The following is a 23,411-nucleotide window of genomic DNA, read 5'->3' as shown; positions in this document are numbered from 1 at the left end:
ATTGAAGGTAAAGCAATGTAGGGGAAAGATGACGTTTGCCGGTTCTGATAATAATGCAACTAAAGGGAGGTCCGTGGGAGCAGACTAAGCCGCTTAGATGATCAGATTGATTCTAAAACATTGTAAGTGAACTCTGAAAAATACGCTAAAGTGTGAAACTGTACTGTTGTTGTTGTTGTAGCGATAAGGACACTCCCCGAAGGCCATGGGCAGTGTTATCGATTTTTATGGTCCTTTGCCGGATGCACATCCGGTACGTTCATTTAACAAGCACCATCAAGCTACTAGCTCGACGATCTCGGGACCGATTTGGTATAATCACATGAAACTATACCCCACACACCCCCTATATCCATAAGGAAGTTGGGGTCGCCAAAGCCTCGGCTTTTAAAGGAATAGGATTCGCCACGGGTAGGTGACGTTGACCATTGAGCTGGAGAAGCTATATATTGCGCTGGAAACCTTTTGGAAGGGTTGAATCAATTTGGTATTTTAACCGCCTCTTACGACAGGCATACCTACCACGGGTATATTCTTATCCCCTAACCCGCTAGGGTTATTGTGCTCAGTATATGAGTTTCTTAATTTGGGAACTCGGTGAAACGAACGTATAACTAATAATCAATATATAGCCAGAAGAACCCAATACTGATGTCAATTTCAAATGAGTTTTCAATACCGTACAAAGAACCTTTGCAGTGCCAAAAATAAATCTTCGTAACCAAAAATTGTATGTTACATGGTGTCATCGCATAACACCAACAACATATCAACAAAACATTCACAGATGATTTTAAAATTTTGGAATGTGAGGAATGTGTCAAATAACGAAAATGACAACAAAAAGGCGATTCTGCGCAATGCAATTGAGTAAATTTGAGTGGGCGGTAAATGCTGAAAGTGTTGCCATTTAGTTTCGGTTATTGAATTCACCACAAAATATGAAAATAGTAGTAGAAAAATGTGTAAAAGTCCAATAGTATTAAGAGCTATGTATTGCTAGTCGTTGTCATGCCAAAATCATTCCTTCGGAAAACGTAGTGGAGTGTTGTACCACGAGCCTTACGCACTCTTGAAAAGTGTTCATGGCCAATTCAAATTTAGTTAAGGGTTGACTGGCGTATATGGCGGAAGTGTATTTTTGTCGAGCGGTGCGCGAATATTTAGCTAATTATTTTTAGAGTGAAGTTAGAATAAAGCGGTGAAGAAGTTTATGGAGTGGGCTGAGATGAATTGATGTTTTGTAAATTTTTGTTTTCGCTGGAAAAATATGTTGTGCTAAAAAAAGGAACTAGAATTATATTTCAGCAAAGAGAAGCTAGAGTGAAGTGGATTCGTTTTAAAATAAACATAAAAAATATTAATAATACTTTCCATTAATACGTGTTTTAGAAAATGTGGTATAAAATAAAATTGATATTTGAAAAAATATGAATAATAAATTTTATAAAAAAATGTGAAAAATTGAAATAAGTACATGTAATACTCAATACGAGCACTATTCAAAAGCATTTGTTGTGGTTTTGAAAACAGCGGAAGTTTTGTTAAAATAGGTAAAATTACTTCATGTCTCTTTTTTTTAATACTGTGCGATAATTTCAAATTCGTATTGATTTTAACTCTAATATCTAGATACCTCAAAATCCTTTAATACTGTTCAAATTGATTTGCTGTGGGGAGTTTTGCAGTAAATTTTTGTATAAACAATGTGGAAAAGCAAAGAAAATAAAAAAGTAAATTTTATGCCTGTTAGTATGCAACAATTTTTCAAGCTTTATTTAATTCGCACTTCCCGTGCAAACGAACTTTACTAAGGACAGTCTATATGTTTTTATCTTACGGATAAAAGTAAAAGTTAACATGAGAAAACGGTCATAAATATTTTAGTTTAGTGCATAACTAATCATTAATATACCTATATAGGAAATAACAGGTTAATTTAAGGTTGATTAAAATACATATTGCATACTTTAAGGCACCAATATCCATTTTTATGCTGTTTGTCAATTCGAATTCCCTTTAAATTTTTCTGGCGCATATTTTTGTGAAACACTTCCCACAAGCGCTATCATGAAAAGATATTTTTGGGATCAGTTTTGAGAGGTACGTTCAAATATTGTTTCGTAAGAAATAGACGGAAAATTGTATCATGGTTGCTTTGACGAAATTCTGGCGCAAGGAGCGTAGAAGGTCAGAGAGTATAAAAAAGAAATTTACGCCTCAAAATATGTGAGAAGTTTTTTAGTCTTAAAATGTTGTTGCATACTTTAAGTCGCGCATTTTCTTTTTTTACTCTGTGGTCTTTCACATTGCTTGCAATTATTTGGGGAAGATTTTATAGCTAATATGGGACTGTTTCTGAATATATACAAATTGCATTAATCATTCCAAAAAAATCAGACAATAACGACCTGTTTTAATTCCAATTTGTTCGATAAAGATAGCAGCAAACCGAAAGTTGAATAAAAAGAATTCAAATTTACAGCTGACTTGCTGGTTTTGATTTTGGGAAATGGAATTAATGAAATAAATGATGGAGCTATAGCGTTAGCGAAGGTTGTAATTTAGGGCCAGATCATCCAAACCCTTCTTTCCGTGTGGAGCTTTGAGTCACCAGAGCTTCGGCTACTGAATAAACAGAATTCGTCTCGGGTATTTGGGGTTAACAATTTTGTTGGAGAAGCTATAAATTGCGGCGAAAGTCCCTCGAAAGGGTGGTGCTACATAACGTCTTGAATTCCTGTCTCAGCAAACGGTAGAAAATCGTTAAACAATTTGTGGGAACAAATACAGAATAAATATATTTGTCAAAAAAAAAGAGAAAAAATGGATTGTGTAGGGAATTTCGCGCTGATTCCAAGGGTTTATTTTTATGTTGGTGTAAATCAGACGTCGGAAAAATGAAAATGCAGCTGTGTTAGTGAGAGTCGCACAAATCACTTGATGCATCGTTTTGTGTTGTTCATTCGCTTATTAGTAAGCATAAAGCGAAGATCGTTTGTGAACAATGGTCGGCAAATAGTGAAACATGGGCAACATTCGTCAACATTACGGACGGCGCATACAATCCATGTTGCTGCGCCAAATACTCAGCGAATACTAAACTAAATAGAATAAGAATACGTGTGAATTGAGTGTGCACAATTGTTACACTATTTGCCGACGTCTGGTATAAATACAAACTTCAAAGGTAATTACACGTCAAAATGTTAAACAATCGTTTTTTAAAGTTGAGTTATCTCCAAAACTAGTTAACGGATTTTATATACACTTTTATCCATTGATATCACTAATTACTAAAAAATGGCAAAAAACGCCTTGTTTGTAAAATCTTTTAATGTTTAAATTTTTCTCAACAAATATATCTACAAATAGATTTACTTTCAAAAATATAAGCTTTCTTATGATACATATATCATATCTGCCTTAAACAACGTTCTGCAAAGGCGGCCTTTCAGCTACGCCATTCACAGTATTTTGGTGTCAAACGCCTTTCCGCATAGGCGGCAGCTTTTCGACTTAATAATCGATCTATGAAAGGATGATTTCTTATAAAACATATGTTTTTATATAAGTTTTATAAATAAAGATATCTTGTGTATCAACAAAAGATATTCTTTCACATATGTATTTAATGACAGATAAATTTTCGAAATTGACTACAAATCAATTTTTTCTGTTTGAAAATAATTTAAATTGACGTGGAGCAACCAAATAACTTTTATTTGCACCAAAAAAAATTATAGTGTTAAGCTCACCATAAACAACACTACTGATCCTCATATAATTTTTTTTATGTATGCTGCTTTTATACCTATTTGGACTGACTCAAATTACCGAAGGTTCCTTTGAGCCAAGTGGACTATCAACATTAAAATGCTTTAGAATATACTCACTGGCAAGCCTACCGAGTGCACTTCTGCCATAAAAAGTTTCTCAGAAAAAAATATTTGCTGCTCGGAGTCGGCAAAAAACAGGAATAACGAAGAAAACAGTACTCTACAAAATTGAAATCAGCCACAATTTCGTCGGAGATAAAACGCGCCAAACACATACATATGTCTTAATTTTAATCGCACCACTTACTTTCCCATACGATCAGAAGTAAAAGTGGTATACTAATTTCCTTCACCTCAGCAAGTTATCGACATCTCACATTGGCAACACGAAATTTTAATATAATCCTCTTTGTTCTCATCTGTCCAGTTTCTCAAGTGAAATTTTGTTAGCATACACCAACGTAGGAGCTTGAGTGTAATCCCATTATGTCGACTTACAATAGCTATGAGTAACCCTGTTTGGTTGATATGGCGAGATTTTTAGTATCAGAACTCGTGAATGCTAAAACGTTAAAAATACGCCGTTCAGTTTAAATAACCGAGAAACAGCCCAGTACTAAATTCTCTAAATGGTGAAAGCCTGGGTATTGTACATTTTTGTATGAATGCCACAGACTTCTAGAAACTTTTAGAGATTGCTGGAACCTATTATTACCCCCATTTAGTCAGTGCTGAAAGTTATGGCCCTTGAATCGTCGCAGAGGCGCAATGACCCTCTTAAGTCTCGCGACTAATAAAACTTTATCGATTAGTTAGGTTAAAACCCATCTTTATAATGCAAAAGTAGACTGGATATTGTCGCTGCTGAGATGCGAATAGGTACCTTGTTATCAGAGGCTAGGATTGCTTACCGGAAGATGGTGCATTATTCAATTTGTCCCATGGTCTCTGGGTGTTTTACTGTCTATGACTGAATATTGTACTTGAAATAAGTTTATATCGGTTTTTTGCTCTGGAGGTTAAATCTTCCATAACTTGGCTAAATAAATTCCCTTGTACACTCCCATGCTCAACTTCCAAATTTTTAGAATCATACAAAGCATAGTACCCGACGTAGCTTGGTCTAGGCATATAAATCCGCCTCCCTCCCTCTTCTTTTTATACTCTCCTTTATTATTTATTCCTTAATTTCAATCCTGCACTCTTTCTTTTTTTTCTGTCTGTTTCATCTCCCTTCATCCGAATATATGCGTTAATCGCGGAAGCGTCTCTTACCAAATTTTAATATGATACGACTTCTGAGTTTAAAAGATATGATTGTTTTAAATTTTCACAATTGTATGCTTTGCTGGATACCAGTTTAAGGCACCCTTTTTTATAAATTTGTTTTTTTTTTTAATATCAAACAGGGTACCCGAAGTCTGTTTTAGCATTGCAACCATAAAACTCTCACAAAATGTTACTCGCTTGGAAGTTGTTGCTGCTGTGCCGTTAGACTAACATGCATTAGACCTTCAAAGAGAAACTACTTGATAGCCGTCCTAACAAGACACTACCTTTTAGCATCACTTACTTATAAATGAGACCTTGTCAGTAGCAGCGAGATGCAGGAATAAATTGTTAACCCGTTCTGTGTTCATGTTTCACGCTCGCGAGGTCAAGGCTTCAGCCACTAGGGGTGTCAAAAATGCAAATATCGAGGCAGCAATTAAGGTGCTCCTTAGAAAACTTTCATGAGGATGGAGTTGTTTTATAACATGGGTCCTGGCACCTAATTGCGGTGGTTATTGCCCGACCAGTCAAACCTTACCTAAACTGGTAGTTGTTGTTTGAGGTCTGTAAAATATCATTTCAGCTCACCTAAATTAGAATACATGTAGCAACAATTAAAGAGGTGGATAGGAGCAACTCCTCTTGAAATCAAAAGAATTTTTAATAAAATAATTTTTTTTTCAACGTTTAATTATAACCACATTTATTTATTCAATTTATGTTAATTAGACATGTAATTGTATACCGTTGCAAACGTCAAACGTCAACACATTAATTGCATTACAATTGCATCAACAAAGAACAGCTAATGTGAGTGAGCGGGTGAAAGAGGTGTGCGTATTGTTCTGGTGAGCTGGTTGAGCTGTCAACTTGTGTGATATGTAACGGTATCTTCTTTAACATGGTTTGTCCTAAATTGAGGGTTGAAAGAAAAAATGTAATTACTTACAGCAAAAAAAAAAAAATAAATAAAATAAATTGCCTACGAAAGACATGTCCAGCATAGCGGTGATAATGGCTTGTAATGTGTATTTGTGTGTATGCGTGTGGTCGTACTAATGCTATTTAAAATATGACAATCGTTTGTTTTTTCTCTTCTTGAAGGCGTATAATAGAATCAGTGAGCCACCCTTTTCGCACTAATAAACAAAACATCGGTGTAAAATACAGTGAGTGAAGAAACTAAACGGATAATTTCACCTCGTTTTGATAATACCCGTAGGTAGCGATGGAAGAACTAAAGCCAATGGTAATCTCAAAGGGAGATACATTTTTTTTTCAACTTGATTTTTCCGATTCAGTGAAGGTCAAGGTCTTTTGAAGTGTCGAATTCGGGTGTCGACAGTAATATTCGCTGGGCCGGAGCGGCTCCATCTCTCTACTTTATTCCTAGTTGCGTAAGTCTTGTATAAATCTTTATTAAATTTTCTTCGATACATAAGATTGAAATCACGGGAAGGACCATAAGTCTTCTGGATGAATACTCCAAGGGCTTTCATATCCTATTTTGACATGCACCAGGAGAGGTATAATGGGAGACTTATAGAACAGGGGCTCGGTTTGCCGAAATAAGATTTCAGTTCAAATCTGCACAAAGAAGCACATATTGGCAAGTTTCATATGGCATACGCTTCTTTGTAGGGTGGGTTTCGTTGTTGTTGTAACAACGAACGTGATTGATGTTGGCAGTCCGTTGTGGTTCGAAATCCGGTAAGTAGGACTATTAAGTACTATACCGACGAGGGAAAGATTTAATATGCCAAGTTGAACCCTCTGTCTTAGTATTAAATTTAGCAGTCTCTTGATTTGTGATGGATTTCGCCGAAGGCTTGATTAGCATTCACCAATCAAGAGTCGAGTAGGGGTCCCAACCCCTATATAAGTTTAAACACATTCGTTTTCTGGGGTTATTTAAGCCACACACGTGTACAATGGATTCCAGTTGAAACTAGCCGGGATGATGGGAGTATGAGCGATGGAGGACTAAGGCGTTCGTTCAAGGTAAGGGTAGAAGCCGGCGGGTAGAGGTGAAATCGTATACTTTGCTAAAGCTGCCGGTAGAATTGGGGACTGGTGAATGGGTTAAAGCTGGTTCGCTGACAACTAGAGACTGGGAAATACAATTAACGCTAGATTGGTTGGCGTATTCTCTGCAGGAGGGCATGTCTTCGCTGTGTCGATGACCTCAAGGGTTACTCCGTAATTCAGAATTAATGTGACTTCCATTTCCTTTCCCCATCTCAAACCATCTTGTTTGAATTCTACATTCTTCTGAAGGATTAATACGTTTCCTACGTGATATTACGTTTCTGGGAAAATTCTCGTATTGTCTTCGGAATTCAGGAATTTGGGCATTTTGTTTAGTACTAAACTTAGTTTTTTAAACCACATAAACTACATTATCTCAAAAACGGTATACTGGGCTTGATTCGCCTACTAATTTTTTGAAGATTTCGGTGCTGCAGACTTAATTTACGGGGAGTTCCGCTTTCGATCATTTGCCTGTGCCAGTCCTCGCACATGAATACAAATCATTAAAAAAGTTTGTAAACGGATGTTCACGAAAGAAATGTAAGTTGAGCACTTCGGCACTGTGCTTATGAATTATTACAGTGGGTGCGCGTATAGTGATCAGACTCTTGGTGTTGCAGTCTAGCGGTTAGGGGTGTGCTTTCTTGCACTACTACTGAAAACGGCTCCCTGATATAAATTTGAACACGCTGGGAGCTGAAATTGAATAGATAGCTTGGCTTGGAGACCAACTCCACTTCTCATTTCTGTGTCAAGCTGTGACAACAAACAACTTGTGAACCTGTAATGTAGTTTTAATACTTCCAGGGACAATTTCATATTTTTCTGTCAGCACAATACACGCAAACACACTTCATACAAATTCTAGAGCAAAATATTGGATTTGGGTATTTGTATGTGACAAAAAAAATGTCGTTACAGTTATGGACCTCACCTTGTTGAGCAAACATTAACGCCAACTAAGGAAGGCCAATACCGAATGCCACTTCAATCCTTATAAATGTGATTTGATATATATATTTATGTACATTTAAGCATAAATATGTTACCAAATGTTAAGGTATGCTAAACAAATAAGCCTAGCCTACTATTACTAACATACATAAGTATATACATACATGTATGTATATATATGTATATATTATACTTAAATAGAAACGAAGCGAAATTTTTTTTATCTAGATTTATGTATGCATATTTTGTACATTAAAATTTAACCCTAGAAACATAACGTTATTTTTTTACCTTAGAAAGATAACGTACGTCCGAGAGACGTGTTCAAGTTCAAGGAACCTAGAGATATAAAAAAAAAAATTTTAATTTTGTTTTTTTTTTTAATCAATTATTTGATATATATTCACCTCTTTTAAATGTATGTATTATTTTTTTAATGTATTAAAAATTAATTTTGACTTGTCTTGGGCTTGCCCTTACAAAAATCAGTCTTTTTCGAAGGACCTCAGTTTATAGGAATAAAAATAAAATAAAATAAATTTTTTACATTTTCATTACACTCAATTGAATTAATTAACTATTTTAAACTATATTTAAAAAAATATTAGCTAAAATTACCATTTTATGCAAAAATTACATATAAAATTTTTAGTCACGTAAAAGATAGTGATACGTCTCTTAGACGTATATAAAAAAGAAAAAAAAATCGTAAATATTTCAGCAAACAAAAAAGTTACTACTGAAAAACACCCCCACTGACAAGCTTGTAATGGTAGCTGAGAAAACTGAGAATGAGAATGTTCTCTCTTTACGATTGTGGGAGACTGAGAGCAAGATTAAAAAGACGTACGTTATCTCACTAGAGTTAACTGGATATATAAATACCTATACTGTAAAAAATTATGTCTAAAGAAACTTGGATTGACTGGACTTTTGATCCAGAAACTTTTTATCTCAACTTAGGTTATACAAAAAAAAATTAATTACTAAGGTGAGGTGGCAACGCGGTACATAACAAACTAATAATGAATAAAGTGGAATGAATTAAATAAGACAAAATAAAACGAAATAAAAAAAAACTGGAAAATATATAAAATAAAATAAAGTGAAATAAAATAAAATAAAATAAAATAAAATGAAATAAAATAAAATAAAATTAAAAAAAATAAAATAAAATGTAATGAAATAAAATAAAATTAAATTAAAAAGGTAGAGTAAAAAAATAAAAGGAATGAAAAAATTAATTGAAATAGAATTAAAAAAAAAAAGAAATGAAAAAAAATTAATTGAAATTAAATTAAAAAAATAAAATATAGTAAAACAAAAACTAAAATAAAATAATATAATATGCAATAAAATAAAATTAGGTTAAAAAAATAAAATAAAACAAAATAAAATAAAATAAAAAAGGAGAGTAAAAAAATAAAAGAAATGAAAAAAAAATAAATAAATAATAAAATAAATTAAATTAAAAAACAAATTAAAATAATATAATATATTGTGAAATAAAATAAAATGAAGTAAAATAAAATAAAATAAAACTAAGTTAAATAAAATAAAAGAAAAAAATAAGAAAAATTAAAATAAAAAATTATAATGAAGTAAAATAAAATAAATTTAAATAAAATAAAATAAAATAATAATTTATTTAATAATTTGGGAAAAATTTAAACAACGCGACAGCAGGACGGACAAGGCGATCTGGATTATACCTTGTAAATCTCTTCAAAGCCTTTTCTCCCGGGAGTGGGATTTGAACCAGCACTCCTACGATGGTTGAATTGTAAAAAACGCATTCAGCCACGTCATATTTTATTCTTTTTGCACAGCACATACTTTGTATGTAATATGTGTTAAAGTTATGCTTTTTGTTGGCGGTTTAAATGACACTGATATCTTTACCTTTGTTCTATTTATAGAACTACAGAGAATTAACCAATGTTGTCTATTTGTATGAATTAAGCCGGGACTGCCCTCATAATAATTATATTTCAAGACTCATCTCCCGAAGATTTAGCTGATTAGGAAGTGAAATTCAACAACATTTTTCTTATATCGTCGCCAGCTTGCCAGAAGCATGAATGTGCCAAAAGGAAAATGTTGGAAAATAGAGTTTCAAAGTTTATTGCGCTCTCAAAATTAGAGGAATTAGTTTATGGTGGAAAAATACACTTATATATTATACTCACACTATGCTCTTACAACTGATATAATTGTTCAGCTCGCATCCCTTCTATTCTCGGAGATTTAGCATATTCATTTTTCTGGCTCAACTAAAATTTAAAAAGCTGATCTAATTTTTTGTTAACACATCTATACAAAAAAATTAAAAGTAGCCTGATCAGGTAAATCGGCTCATGCTTTCTATGCATTTTGATGCGCTGAATCCGAATACGCTATAAGAATTGGCCCAACTGGTCATGGTATGATCTTAACCTCAAAACACGTAAAAAATTCATTGCAGATTGATTTTTAAATAACGTTAGGGCCAAGCCAAGACCTGCTAGGCTAATTCCATTGGCGGATTGGGATTCGGAGCATCACAGTACTTGGGAAAACATCCACGGCTTTGACTTATCGAAGGTATGTATGTAAATGAAAAAAGTTACACATTCAATTCAATTTCATAAACACTAATGTGTTTTTATTTAAGATATTATTGCAAACTTAGTACTAGTTCTTATTCTCATCAGAATCAGAATCTTTTGAAATGTTAGGTTCGGGTAAAGCATTGCCCTCAAGACTTTTACAAAAAGAATGATATTCTTTTTCACACAATTTTTTCAAATATTTTAGTTTTGATTCGGGAAGAGGCAACGGCTTCGAATAAACCGGGTTGTCTTCAATTAAACAACTAACATCTGTTAGGGTATTCAGCTATTAAAAATTCCTCATCGGTATAATTTTTTTCGAGGAATACAGTATACAGCTCATATTTTGTGTATCTCAACTAGCATATGCATTCATATATCGCATGGGTAGTTTTATAGCTCCCTGAGTAAAATAATTATAAATAAAAAATTCTCATACAATTGTGTGTAAACCTCGAAAAGTTTTGGTGAGCTACGAGTTGGTGCCCAACATTTAGGCATATATAACCGAACAATCAAACATACGAATGTGTGCTGTTCTTTTTTTCAAAAATTGTTGAGCCATATCAACGAATCTGTCAACAAACAGGAACATCATTACCTTGTGCCACATTCATTTTTCTGGCTCAGCTTTGTGTGATTGAATTATACATTTGTGAAAATGGCATTGCAAATTATTGGGGTTTCCATGTACGTAGGAAGCTCTAGATTTAAGTAGAACATAGCGAATCTAAAGGGTAATCCAAAGAGGCATCTAACACAAAATCAGAGAAAACAAACAAAAAATAATAATAATAAAGTAAAATAAAATAAAATGAGATTAAACCAAATAGAATAAACTTTTATAAATCGATGTCTAGCCTTACATAAGATGTACTCTTTTAACGGGTAGCTCAAAGACAGTAGCGAAAAGAAAAATAGCAGTGGCATTTTGTTTCAAATTCATTCAACTAATATTTTCTTTTTTTATTTTCAATATTTTGTGGAAAAATTGTATATTGGAGATTGTTTTGCATGGTTTCAGCCACAAAGTGCATAGAAATTTTCACTGCAAAGAGCGAAATAAAAAAGAAGAAATTTACCAAAAAATGTTACTGCTATTTTTCCGTCCCCTGCTGTGTATATGTTTATGTACCTGTATCTAGTTACACAAGAATAACAACAAGTATGTTATAGGGTCAATATTTTGGGCATAGCTAAAGTAAACACTTATGTCATGCCCAAGTTCGTTTGTATATTTACATTATGAGCTTTGTAGCTTTGGCCAGCAATAACATATGTACATTTTTTCAGCTAAAGTAGTCTTACAAAAACCAGGACAAAAAACAGATCCCATTTTCCACAACATTTTTTTTAGACATAAATGCAGTTACGCGCCTAACGCACTTCGGGCAAAAAAGCATTAAATGCCTTTCGTTCTTAGCCGGTCGAGCGCCACCTTCGCCCACCGGTCTCCTCTCTCTTTGTAGGCTATACAAAATCTTAATGTAGTAAATCGTTGTTTATGTGCACTGGTCAGACAATGGAGATACTAAAATAGCTCCTGGTTGTTGCTTTTTCAATCACACGCACAAACATACTATAGATTCTAACTAATGATTTGCGGTATGCGCAATTTTATGAATCGATAGTATCGCGTCCAGTTCAAGCCATGCATGCCAAATTTAAGCGTCATATAGAAAGCAGACCCGTATTGTTAAAGAATCAATGCATTATATTATATCAAATTTTTTGCTGGTATGTTTTTACTCGCATCATTCAATAACTGCTGGATGAAATTATTAGTATATTCATAGAGATATTGCTTGAAACATATTTGTTTTGTTACTTACGCGTTCCGTTTTGATTCGTATGCCAACGATAACCGAACGATTCACTAAGATTTCAATGGGAACAGATCTCTGACGGTTTTCCCATAACTCAAATTTTCTCGGTTCTTTTGAACCCACGTTTAAAGGCATTTAAACCCTGAACATGACTAAGAACTTGGTTCCTTAACACCGTGTTTCCATTACTTGCAATACCCGGTCGGCGGCTTCCTGCATCTCTAATACATACTTTTCAACACATTCATACTTACAAATTGGCCACACCTTCACTCTGTTTTTTAGTGCCTTCGATGGATTTATGTGCGTCATAAATGTGTCTCTTGATAACCAACTACTTAGTATCTTCTAAGGCGCATTTACTTTATTTTGCACCACAATGTGCTTTCTTTGTGGGTGCTAAAATTGTTGTCATAAGTTAATGTTTCGGTAACTTCATATATGTGACCATTGAAAGGCTCGATTATCCCATCCTCTTGCTGCGCTTGTCTAGTTTTTTGCAAGGCATTAACCTATCCATGTTGTTGTTATTGTTGTAGCAGTGCTTGGCCCCACCTAACAGCCGCTACAGATCGCTACAGCGATCACAAATTTTCATCAATATCCTCTAACGGGAGTCCCAAGACTGTTTCAACAGGGGTGGACCATAATGAAAGTGGTGTTAGAGGCGTTGGTTCCACATTACAATTAAAGAGATGGTCATGTGGGGACACATTGCAAGCGGGCCATACATATTGTATGTCGGGGTTGATTCTGGATAGGTAAGAGTTCAACCTGTTACAGTATCCAGAACGAAATTGAGCAAGAGTGACACGCGTTTCCCTGGGGAGTATGCGTTCCTCTTCCACAAGTTTTGGGTACTTTTCTTTGAGTACTGGATTCACCGGGCAATTCCTGACATAAAGGTTCGACGCATGTTTGTGGAGTTCACCAAGGACCTGCTTGTGTTTTATTGCTTCATGCGGCTGGGTTATCATGTGCCGTATTTCCTCAAAATGCTTACAGAGATGACTCCTTAAGCCCCTAGAGGGTGTTGGCTCATCATTCAGATGTCTGTTTGGATGCCCAGGTTTCTGGGTATTCAACAGGAACTGTTTTGTTAGCATCTCATTTCTCTCCCTGATGGGGAGTATTCTCGCCTCATTATGTAGATGGTGTTCTGGGGACATAAGAAGGCAGCCCTGTCCATCTTCATGAGCAATACAATCCGGACGGGAACCGAGAGTAAATACTCTCTGGGGAAGGAAGAATGGGTAGAATAAAGAGAAGGGCAAGTGAGGTGACGTTAGAAGGTGATAGGGGAAAGTAGTGGGGAGAAAAGGGGGGAAAAGGGGAAAAATTAGTTGAGGAGGACGTAGGAGGAAAATATGTGGAAGATTGCGAGAGTAAGAGTGAACCATAGGAGCTTCTTGAAGTTATTATAAGAGATGTAGGTAAACCTAAGCCAAATTATGGGCCAATCTCTTAAAAAAGTGGTGTGTACGGTGCAAGTGGAGAGGAAAGGGAAATGGTAGTGGAAATGGAAATGGGATATGACGAAAAGAGAACAGAGAGAAGGAGAGAGAATGGAAAGAAACCTAAAAAGTATATAGACTACTGTCGAGGGGAGGCTCCGATTAGAAAAACTTTTTTAATTGAAAAGCTTTTTCTAAATTGTGTATATTGTGTGGTATTGTTTTATGTGTATTTTCAAATGGAATATTTTTTTATGCATATATGTATGTGTTGTGCATTCATTCGGAAATTGGGGTTATTTTCACTGATCAGCTTGTGTGGTTAGCTGAGGTAGGCAGAAGTCAGCAATTTTAGTCTTTTGATTATTTTGTGTTCATTTGTTGATGTGTGTTTGTCTGTTGTACCCATGTTCTTCATGTGTGTTACTTTCTATGTGTTTTTTTGTAAGCAAGTTCTAAAAGTTCGAATATTGTGTCAGAAATATGTAGAGTTTGTCTATTCTTTGTTTTCGTTTACGTTTGGACTAAGGCCTTTCGCTTGCATGTGATGGGCCTTGATTGTTTTATTTAGGTTTGCTGGGTAGCATTTATGTTCGATCATGTGATTCGAAAAGTTGGACTCAGGTATGATGGCTGGACTCTCTTTGTTTTTGTTGTTGTAATCTCTAATGTGTTCTCTGATACTCGTACTTACCTGTCGGCCTGCATGTCCTATGTAACTGTGTCGAAATTCTCAGGTAAGCTTGAACATGCCGTGGCTGCTAAGCTCTCTCTTATATGCTGCATGTCTAAGAGGTGTTCTTTCAAGTCTATGTAACAATTGTCTTAATGCTGCATGTTTATGCTGTTGTGGGTGGCTCGAGGCTTTATTTTTTTTAAAAGTTTGAAATTGTTTTGCCCGGAACTTGAACTGAGGGCCTTCGGTGTGATTGGCGTAGAACGTTTCTACTTCATCGCGGCTATGCCAAAAGCGATCAGCCTTTTGCAAAAGTATATTGAATTGTACCACAAAACACATTAAATTTTTTATTTTGTCAATGATGATGAAATTGGTTGAATATAAAAAAATGCGAAGCCAAAGTATTGTTGGCATGTAAAATATGAAAATTTTATAAACGACCACATTTTTACAATAACCTAAAACAAAAAATACAAACAAAGAAAACTGGCGTGTTTCGTGCACCCTCAAGTAACAATAGCATTATTGCCTACAAGTATATTCATATGTATATACACACATACACGCAAATCTGTGTACTTTTGGTTGTTGACAGTGTCAACGTTATTTTTTGTATAAAATATAAAAGTTACTTTTTCTTATTATCTTGTAAAAGCATAAAATGTTTAAAATCCCATTTGCGAAGTATTTTTTAAATTGCTCAAAAGAATAAAAAAGAATGCAAAACAATTCAAATAGCTTTTTACAAAAAATAATCTATTTAAAGACCTCATGAGTTTTGTTTTTGCATTTTTATACATCGTTACCTCATATTTAGGGCGGCCACCGTGGTGTGATGGTAGCGTGCTCCGCCTACCACACCGTATGCCCTGGGTTCACACCCCGGGCAAAGCAACATCAAAATTGTAGAAATAAGGTTTTTCAATTAGAATAAAATTTTTCTAAGCGGGATCGCCCCTCGGCAGTGTTTGGCAAGCGCTCCGGGTGTATTTCTGCCACGAAAAGCTCTCGGTGAAAACTCATCTGCATTGCAGATGCCGTTCGGAGTCGGCATAAAACATGTAGGTCCCGTCCGGCCAATTTGTAGGGAAAATCAAGACGAGCACGACGCAAATTGGAAGAGAAGCTCGGCCTTAGATCTCTTCGGAGGTTATCGCGCCTTACATTTATTTTATTTTTTACTTGACATTTAGAAAGTTTTCAGTGTTAGTTATCGAAATAAATGAGCCTTTGCTTGGCAGCATAACTGTCCGTTGGGTATATACTCTTGGGTATGTATTGCATTGCGCACCTAGATATGTTTTCATGGTCATTGAAATATGCTTACACTTCACATTACCCGCTTACCTAGCAAAAAAAAAACATAAATGCAAGTTCCTGCAGCTTTAAGTTGTCAACAACTAAGCTTTACATGCACATTTGGCACGACATGTCGTATACATAACTTAAATGCAACTCATCTTCTTATATGAATATAAATGGATGTTTGTGTCTGCCCTATAAGCGTCCAAAATACTCAGTCGATCTTGGCAAAATTTTCACAATAAGTTCTCGTGGGCACCCAAGAATTTTCTGGCTTTATCAAATATTGGAAAAGTGGGTGGGGCTATGCTAACAATCAAAACATATTTAACTTTGCTAAAAAGTCTGTTTGGTTCAAGCTATTGATAACTGATATCAATCTCTTATTACTTTGGAAAAGTCTTTAGTCACGCCGCAATTATTTGAAACATGTATCCAGTATTTGGTATAGAGATTCCATATATGTGACCCGGCCTATGACAAGGTGGCTTATGACTCAAGAAAGAAATTGCGAGAAACAGCTGTTAAAGATAAACAATGCATTTCTTCAGTTTCCTAGTAGTTTTTCATTATGAACAATCATGCCCAAAAGCCAAAGCACAAAGCAGTTTCTGACCGATATTTTGGCTACATTGCCATCGAAAAAAACGCTATCAAAAAAATCTGAGGATGCTTCACCAGCCACCAAAGTGGCATCGAAGGAACCAAAGGCTTCATCGTCTTTCATTTGTGCTCTTCTTTCTCTACATGTTTAGTACACTTCTAAGCAAGTTAGGACTTTCTAGTTTTCACCACGTGAAAGAGCGTCTCAAAAACTATTGAAACCAGAAAAGAAGTGGAAACATTTTTTTTGAGTCATAAGCCACCTTTTCATAGACCGGGTCACATATAAAGAAATTGACATGGGATAACTAGGAGTATTAATGGGAGTGGTGGGTGGGAGTGAGGGTGGGAGTAGTAAGGGGAGTGAGATTGGAAGCGCGAGCAAGAGTAGAATTGAGAGTGGGAGTGAAAATTGGAGTGGGAGTGTAAGTGGGAGTTGGAGTGGGTGTGGGAGTAAGGGAAGGAATGAGTGCGAATGTGGTGGTGGGAGTGATACTGGGAGTCGGCGTGAGATTAGAAGTGGAAGTTGGAATGCGTTTGGGAGTAGTACTGAGAATGGAAGTGGGAGGGAGAAAAAAAATGGCAAGTCTATCTGATAAAGGAAATAAGGACAGCTATAATTGAAAACAAAGTAGACAAGAATGGCATAGGGAGTGAAAGGGACAGGTTCACTTTCTTAAATACAGACGTACTATTTTGTATGGATGTCGACCAAACAAGGACCCCATAGTCAAGTAAGGCTATGATAATTGTCGTAAATACCCAAAGCGAGACTGCATACTGCGGAGACTTATTTCACTCTGTTCTCCACAAGGAGTTTTAACGATAACCTACTATCTAGTATCATTTCCTAGAATTTTGAGCTTGCAGTTGAACTTACATGCAGAATTCCCCTTACATTGAGCAAGGAATTTTTGGTGAGTATACAAGTGCAACAGTTTGCTGCTCAGTTTTGGTTGGTCGCACATATGGGGTATTAATGCCCGTTGGGATACAGGATTACCTGTTTAAAAATAATTTCTCCCTGTTGAATTTTGTTTATTAAAAAAAGCCTACGTGAATACCTTAACAACTTCCACTGTCCCCATACAAAGCGCTTTGAGAATGCCCCATGCCTATTATTTTTTTGTATTGCTTAATTGAATAATATGAATATATATTATAAAATATTATTTTTATAAATAATTTGACATATATTACCTTATTTTGGCTAATTTATTTTGTGAGTCAAATGTGACTCCTGAACGTAGCAAACACAATTTTGTTTACCACGTTCGATGAGTCACATGTGAACATATGGTACCATAAGAAATAATTTAAGTTTTCGAATCACAATAACGATAAATTGATATATAAATGTGAAAAGCGTGTATTAGTTTGCTTTTTTGTTTAATTGAAGTTAGAAGTATATCAAAAATTGAAGAAAATGAGAGAAAGGTATAAGAAAAAAAAATTCGAAAATTTCTTTAATTTTCCTAAAGTTTAGGCCTTTTGATATACGCTCACATAGAATTCACAAATATATAACGACACGTTCATACCAAAAAAGCGTCTTTAAATTGTAAAGAAATGCGTCACATGTTACTCATGAATATATTTCAATACGCCCTTATGAGTCACATATGACTCATTGGACAGGGAAGTCGTTAATAGTTCCATTATGCAAATAAATTTCACTTTAGTATTTACGTCACACCTGCAGCTGCCTTTTACAAGTTTCATGTAATTGCAATTGATTTATTTATTGTTTCAAACGAAAGCGCCTTAGACATGATTCAATAAATATATTTTCGTAAAAACGTACAAAGTATATACTAACATACATATACAAATCTATTAAATAATAATGCCAATGGAAAAGTACTGTTATAATTTTTGATGAGCCTAAAGGCTCTTTAAAATTTTCCATTTAATTTATTGTTGTATTAATGACATTCGTAAACACGGAAAATCGCCAACAGCCTACCGGAAAACCTGTAAAACATACAATAACTTTTATATTGCTTTAGGCTTTGTTGTTGCAAGTGTGTATGTATGTATGTATACTTGTAGTTATTGCTAGTAGCACTTTTATTACTACGAATCTTTTTAACGCTTGAAAGCCAATGTATTTTATTACACGAATTAATAATAAAACGCGACTGGCAAAATACGATCAATCAAATTCATAAGAAGGGTGGCGGAAAGTTAAAACTTTTTCGAGCGAAAAAAAGGAAATAAATGAAGAGACCAAAAATAAATGATTTGATTAATGTGCAAAAAAGTCAAATAACAAGGACATATGTATGGTGTATGAAAAGCTCATATTAAATTGGCCTTATGTTGTATGGAAATCTATTTTGTAGTGAGGGTCTTTGTGAATTTGTAGGTCCTTTAAAGTACCATCACACAGCAAGTTAATTAAGCATAAATCATCAGACGGATTTCCTGTTCAAACGCCTCATGGTTTTCAATTTATAATTACGACAGATCTATATTGCAGTTTCGGTTTAAAGTTGTCATTGATGTAGATTTTATCCATATTTTGATGGTAGCTTAGGTTGCACTGGCCGCTCAATAAAGACTTCAATAAACTGAATATGACCATAGTGTTACCCGAATTCGTTTAACAACCAAATGAGAAACCCTTCTTACGTACAGGATTTATATTGAAAAACAACTCCGCCCTCTTGGTAAATACTAGAAATTTTCTAGGACCTATCCTAGTAGTTGTCTCAAGATCTGGCAGCTCTGTCGCCCCTAGGAGCTGGTAACCTATCCTGCGCACAAGGAACACGAATATAGATCGTGCTCAACCATTTCATCCTGCACCCCACACTTTTTACATCTGCTGTTACTAACGAGGCCCATTTCATACTTGAGCATGTGACGCCAGGTGGCAGTGTCGGAAGCCTTTAGTCTTCTCTCTTTAGAGATATGAGAAACTATGTAAGTTTAATGTCGTATGACTTGCATACGATTTATGAAATCTTGCAGCCCGCGTTTCTATTTATGCCATTCCTGCTTTGTGGATCCTATGAATCTCCTCTCTAAAGCGAATTGTGGCTTTCACCGTCGGTTTTAAGTGCCGCACGCTCATTCGCAAGTCAATTAGTTCTGTTAACTCTATTAAAGCTTTGAGTGCAGCTTTCGGTTATAGTTTCGGTTCAGATTTCAGGTCCAAGCCCTAGCTTTAGTTCCAGTAATGGTGCCCGCCGTGGTAATCCAGAAAATATTCATCCAGAAAACAATCCGGAAGCTGTACCAAAACAGCTCAAAAATTGTCTCGAATTATTCCTTAACAATCCAGAAATAGTCCTGCATGGATCTTGAAAACAATTATGTGATCTTGTTCAGTTTATCCAGAAAACTGTCTCAAAACTGTGCTATATAGCTCCACAATGATCCCCAACTAGACCGAAACCATCCTCTTCAAAGTTCTCAAAGGGCGAACGTCTGGGGTTAATAATAATAATAATAATAATTTGACACTGCTGCACTGCCCCCAAGTGGCCCAATGACTACAGGCTAATCCTGTTAATTTTTTTTTTTTTTATTAATTAATTTTATTATATATTTATAATTTTTCTTTTTTTGTCGGGTCATTGATGGGCAGTGGTTTGTCAAACTCGCCTTTTGATAACATAGGGCTCGTTCATAGATAGATCACACATAATTTATGAGCCAATAAACTCCCGAACTTATGAAAAAGGGGTTATGGCCTCCAACTCCACATTTCGAGGCTTTGTTCAGTATATCTTTTGTGCAATTTTTGTATGTTTAGTTATGTCAGAAACATACTGCAGCGAATAGAAAAAAGGCAGTGACAGTTTATTTTCGAATTTTAGCAACTGAATTCTTCATTTTTATTTTCAATATTTTTAGAAAACAAAAAAGCAACTATGAATTTTGTAACTGAGACGATCCAAACAGATATCGAAAAAGTTCTAAAATTTTAGAAAATTCTATGAAAATTTCGAACTGTTCATTTCTTGTACTCTGAATTTTTCATGTATGCACTAACAAAGTACAAGTCATAAGTCTCTCAAGACTTACATTGTAGATTTTTATCAGATTTCTTCTAAAGGGGGTTTCAGATTTTCCCCCATGAAAAAAAAATATTTACACACTTTGTATGGAAAAAATCTAAAAACCCTTCGAAAAAAATTTGTCTAAAATCAACTATCAAGTAAACTGCTTACGTGAAATATTTCAGAGAACTCCAAATAAAAAGTTCAAAAATTTAGGGAGTTTATTAAAATTTTCGGGTTAGCTTCAGTTACATATTCATAGAAGTTTTTTCTTAGAATGTCGAAAATACAACACGAAGAATTTAATTCACCCAATTTTAAAAAATTGCCAAACTTTTTTTCTGATCGCTGCTGTAAATTAAAATAAAAGTGAATGCATTTTATTTTTTTTATTTTGCCACATAAGTAATTGCCAGCCTCTTTAGAAAGCCGCGAAGACCGGGAAGACCTTGGCAAAAAGTGACAAACTTGCACGCTTCACTTTCTTTCGCACCTCCTTCCTCCTTCAATTTTCCTTCCTACCTCCCTGTCTTGTTCTCTCTCTCCCACTTTTATTGCTCAATTTTTCTTTATTAACCAACACTTGGATGTGGATTATAACAAAAACTAAGAACTAGTCCCATTTCCATCATACGCCACTGTATACATCCCGTTGCTAAGATCCTTTATCTACCTTACAAACCCAGCGTAACAGGTGAATAACGTTGCAGTGTATTGTGAAGTATTGATGAAGCGAAACCTGTGCATTAAATACAAAAAAAAAATATATATAAAAACCATTAAGTTCTTCACAATAAATAAGCCGATAGAGGGAGATCTTGGAATACCTACACTCAGTTATTGAAGACTTAATAAAAAAAAAAAACACTGCCCAAATCAACTGGACTTACATACTTTCAGCATAACAGGATATGATATGTTTTAATCTTAGATAAGTACTAGGTAACCATGTCGGGAAAATTCAGGATCGTTCAAACTTTGGGAGTAACTTGCACAGCTTTTCCCATTTTTAATGCAAGGTATTATCACACGAAGGTCATATCGTAACTTGCTCATCTCGTAGTGAATTATGAGCAGGGCAGTCTGTTGTTGTTGTTGTATCAACGATAAAGCCACTTCCCGAAGGTTTTTGGGAGTGTTATCGAGGTTTATGGTCCTTTGCCGGATATAGATCCAGTACGTTACGGTAACAAAGCACTGTTAAGGTACTAGCTCGACCATCTCGGGAACGATTAATATGACCACATTAAACCTTCTGAAAATCCTCCCTGTGCCCTATAAATTTCCTATACCCCGGGCTTAAGAGTTTTTAAGTGCATAAGGCATTACTTATGCAAGAACCCAATGATCAACCAAGAGGTGGTTCCTGTTACAAATATTTTTTTGCATATGATGCTTTGGTGAGCCTACATTCCTCATAAAAGGCGAATGTGGGGGTTCCAGTTACTCAGAAAGCCTGGATATAAAAATAAAAATAAATAAATATATGGCACGACAACCTCTGAAGAAATTTTTGGCCAAGCTTCGCTTCTTATTTGCGTCGTGCTAATTTTCAATTTTTCCTACAAATCGCCGATTCCGAACAGCAAAATTTTGTACTAATTCAAAAAACCTGTTTCTCAATAATTGTATATTACTTTACCCGGAAGTTGACGGAGCACGTCCGCTTCCATTCAATCCTTTAAAAAGTTTGAGTAACAGTACTGCTTCTATTTTATTGGTCATCACTCTATATGTACTTACACGTGCACACTTCAGATTCAAAGGAAACAAATATACACATACATTACAACTACGCTTTACTACTAAATGCGAAAGGTTTGTAATTGTCTTATAAGTATATACACCAGGAAACATACACATACAAACATTCCTATATGAATATCCCTGCAACAAATAGTGGGACTAATCCCTAAAGAGAGCGATCTGCGAATGATCTCTTTTGTCTACATTGGGACATAATTAATCCCTTGGAGTCCACTTTGGGTACAGTTGGGATTAGTCAGGTTGAAATCTTACATAGATTGCCCATTTTAAAAAAACAAACAAAAAGCGGAAAGGAAGTGAGTTAAATAAAAAAGATTATAGGTGACTGATTCGAATTATATAAGAAAAATGCTGAGCCCTCTACCGAACCTTAATTACATGGACCATATGTTACATTATCGTGGACCCATATCTCTTGGAATGTGTTTGCGACTGAGTAATTTTTCTACGTAGATGTATCTAACAATTTTTGCAAGTTTTAATATTGCGTATAAAATGTACAAAACCTGGTACCATAGGAAACCAACACCTTTTCGTTCCCGTTCGGGAATAAACGGGTTTAATCTTTTCAAACGACATTTTCAAACAAAAGGGAACAGTTCAACTCATACAAAGAGACCAAAACTGGCATTAGTCGCACTCTTCCTTTACGACTCATTCCGGACTCATCCTAGACTAATCGCATTTTTTGCCAGCATATGTAAAAATACACAAAAGCCCCCTTATCTCTTACCACCAGTCATCCAGAAATCTTAACTTCATTTAATAACTTTCCCCCTTCCTTCTTGGCAATATTGCGCTTTTGTATGCTGTGATTTTACCTTTTATTTGGGATTCAATTTTTTTTTTGTGGATTTTCCTGTTGCAGTTAAACTGGGCAATCAATTTTCGAACACGAGCTAGTGCAAACACATACATACATATTTATATTTTATTTTTATCAATCTTATTTAAGCAATTTATTATTACAATACCCCCAGCTCAGACATGCTTACGATAGCATCAGCTATAAGAAGTCACTATTGGCCTGTCGCGGCAGTCGTCTTTTGTGTGTATTGCCATTTATATACATACCAACTCTGTTATATACATACATACATAGGTGAATTATCGTCACAGTTATTGCGTTGTGCTGATTTACTA

General features: G+C 35.1%; 1 protein-coding gene across 2 annotated transcripts in view; it reads left to right on the top strand.

Moving 5' to 3' along the window:
* The first annotated feature begins 1,011 nt into the window (after nt 1-1,011).
* Nucleotides 1,012-23,411, top strand: part of LOC137244952 (uncharacterized) — a 573,457-nt gene continuing 551,057 nt past the window's right edge. For both annotated transcript variants that reach the window (XM_067774751.1, XM_067774761.1), the window contains exon 1: nt 1,012-1,553. The gene's annotated coding sequence lies outside the window, so the exon portion shown is untranslated. The remainder of the gene's footprint in view (nt 1,554-23,411) is intronic.

The sequence above is a fragment of the Eurosta solidaginis genome, chromosome 3 (assembly GCF_040869045.1).
Source record: "Eurosta solidaginis isolate ZX-2024a chromosome 3, ASM4086904v1, whole genome shotgun sequence".
Lineage (NCBI taxonomy): Eukaryota > Metazoa > Arthropoda > Insecta > Diptera > Tephritidae > Eurosta > Eurosta solidaginis.
The sequence above is the reverse complement of the archived record's forward strand: the minus strand, read 5'-3'. Positions and strand labels throughout refer to the sequence as shown.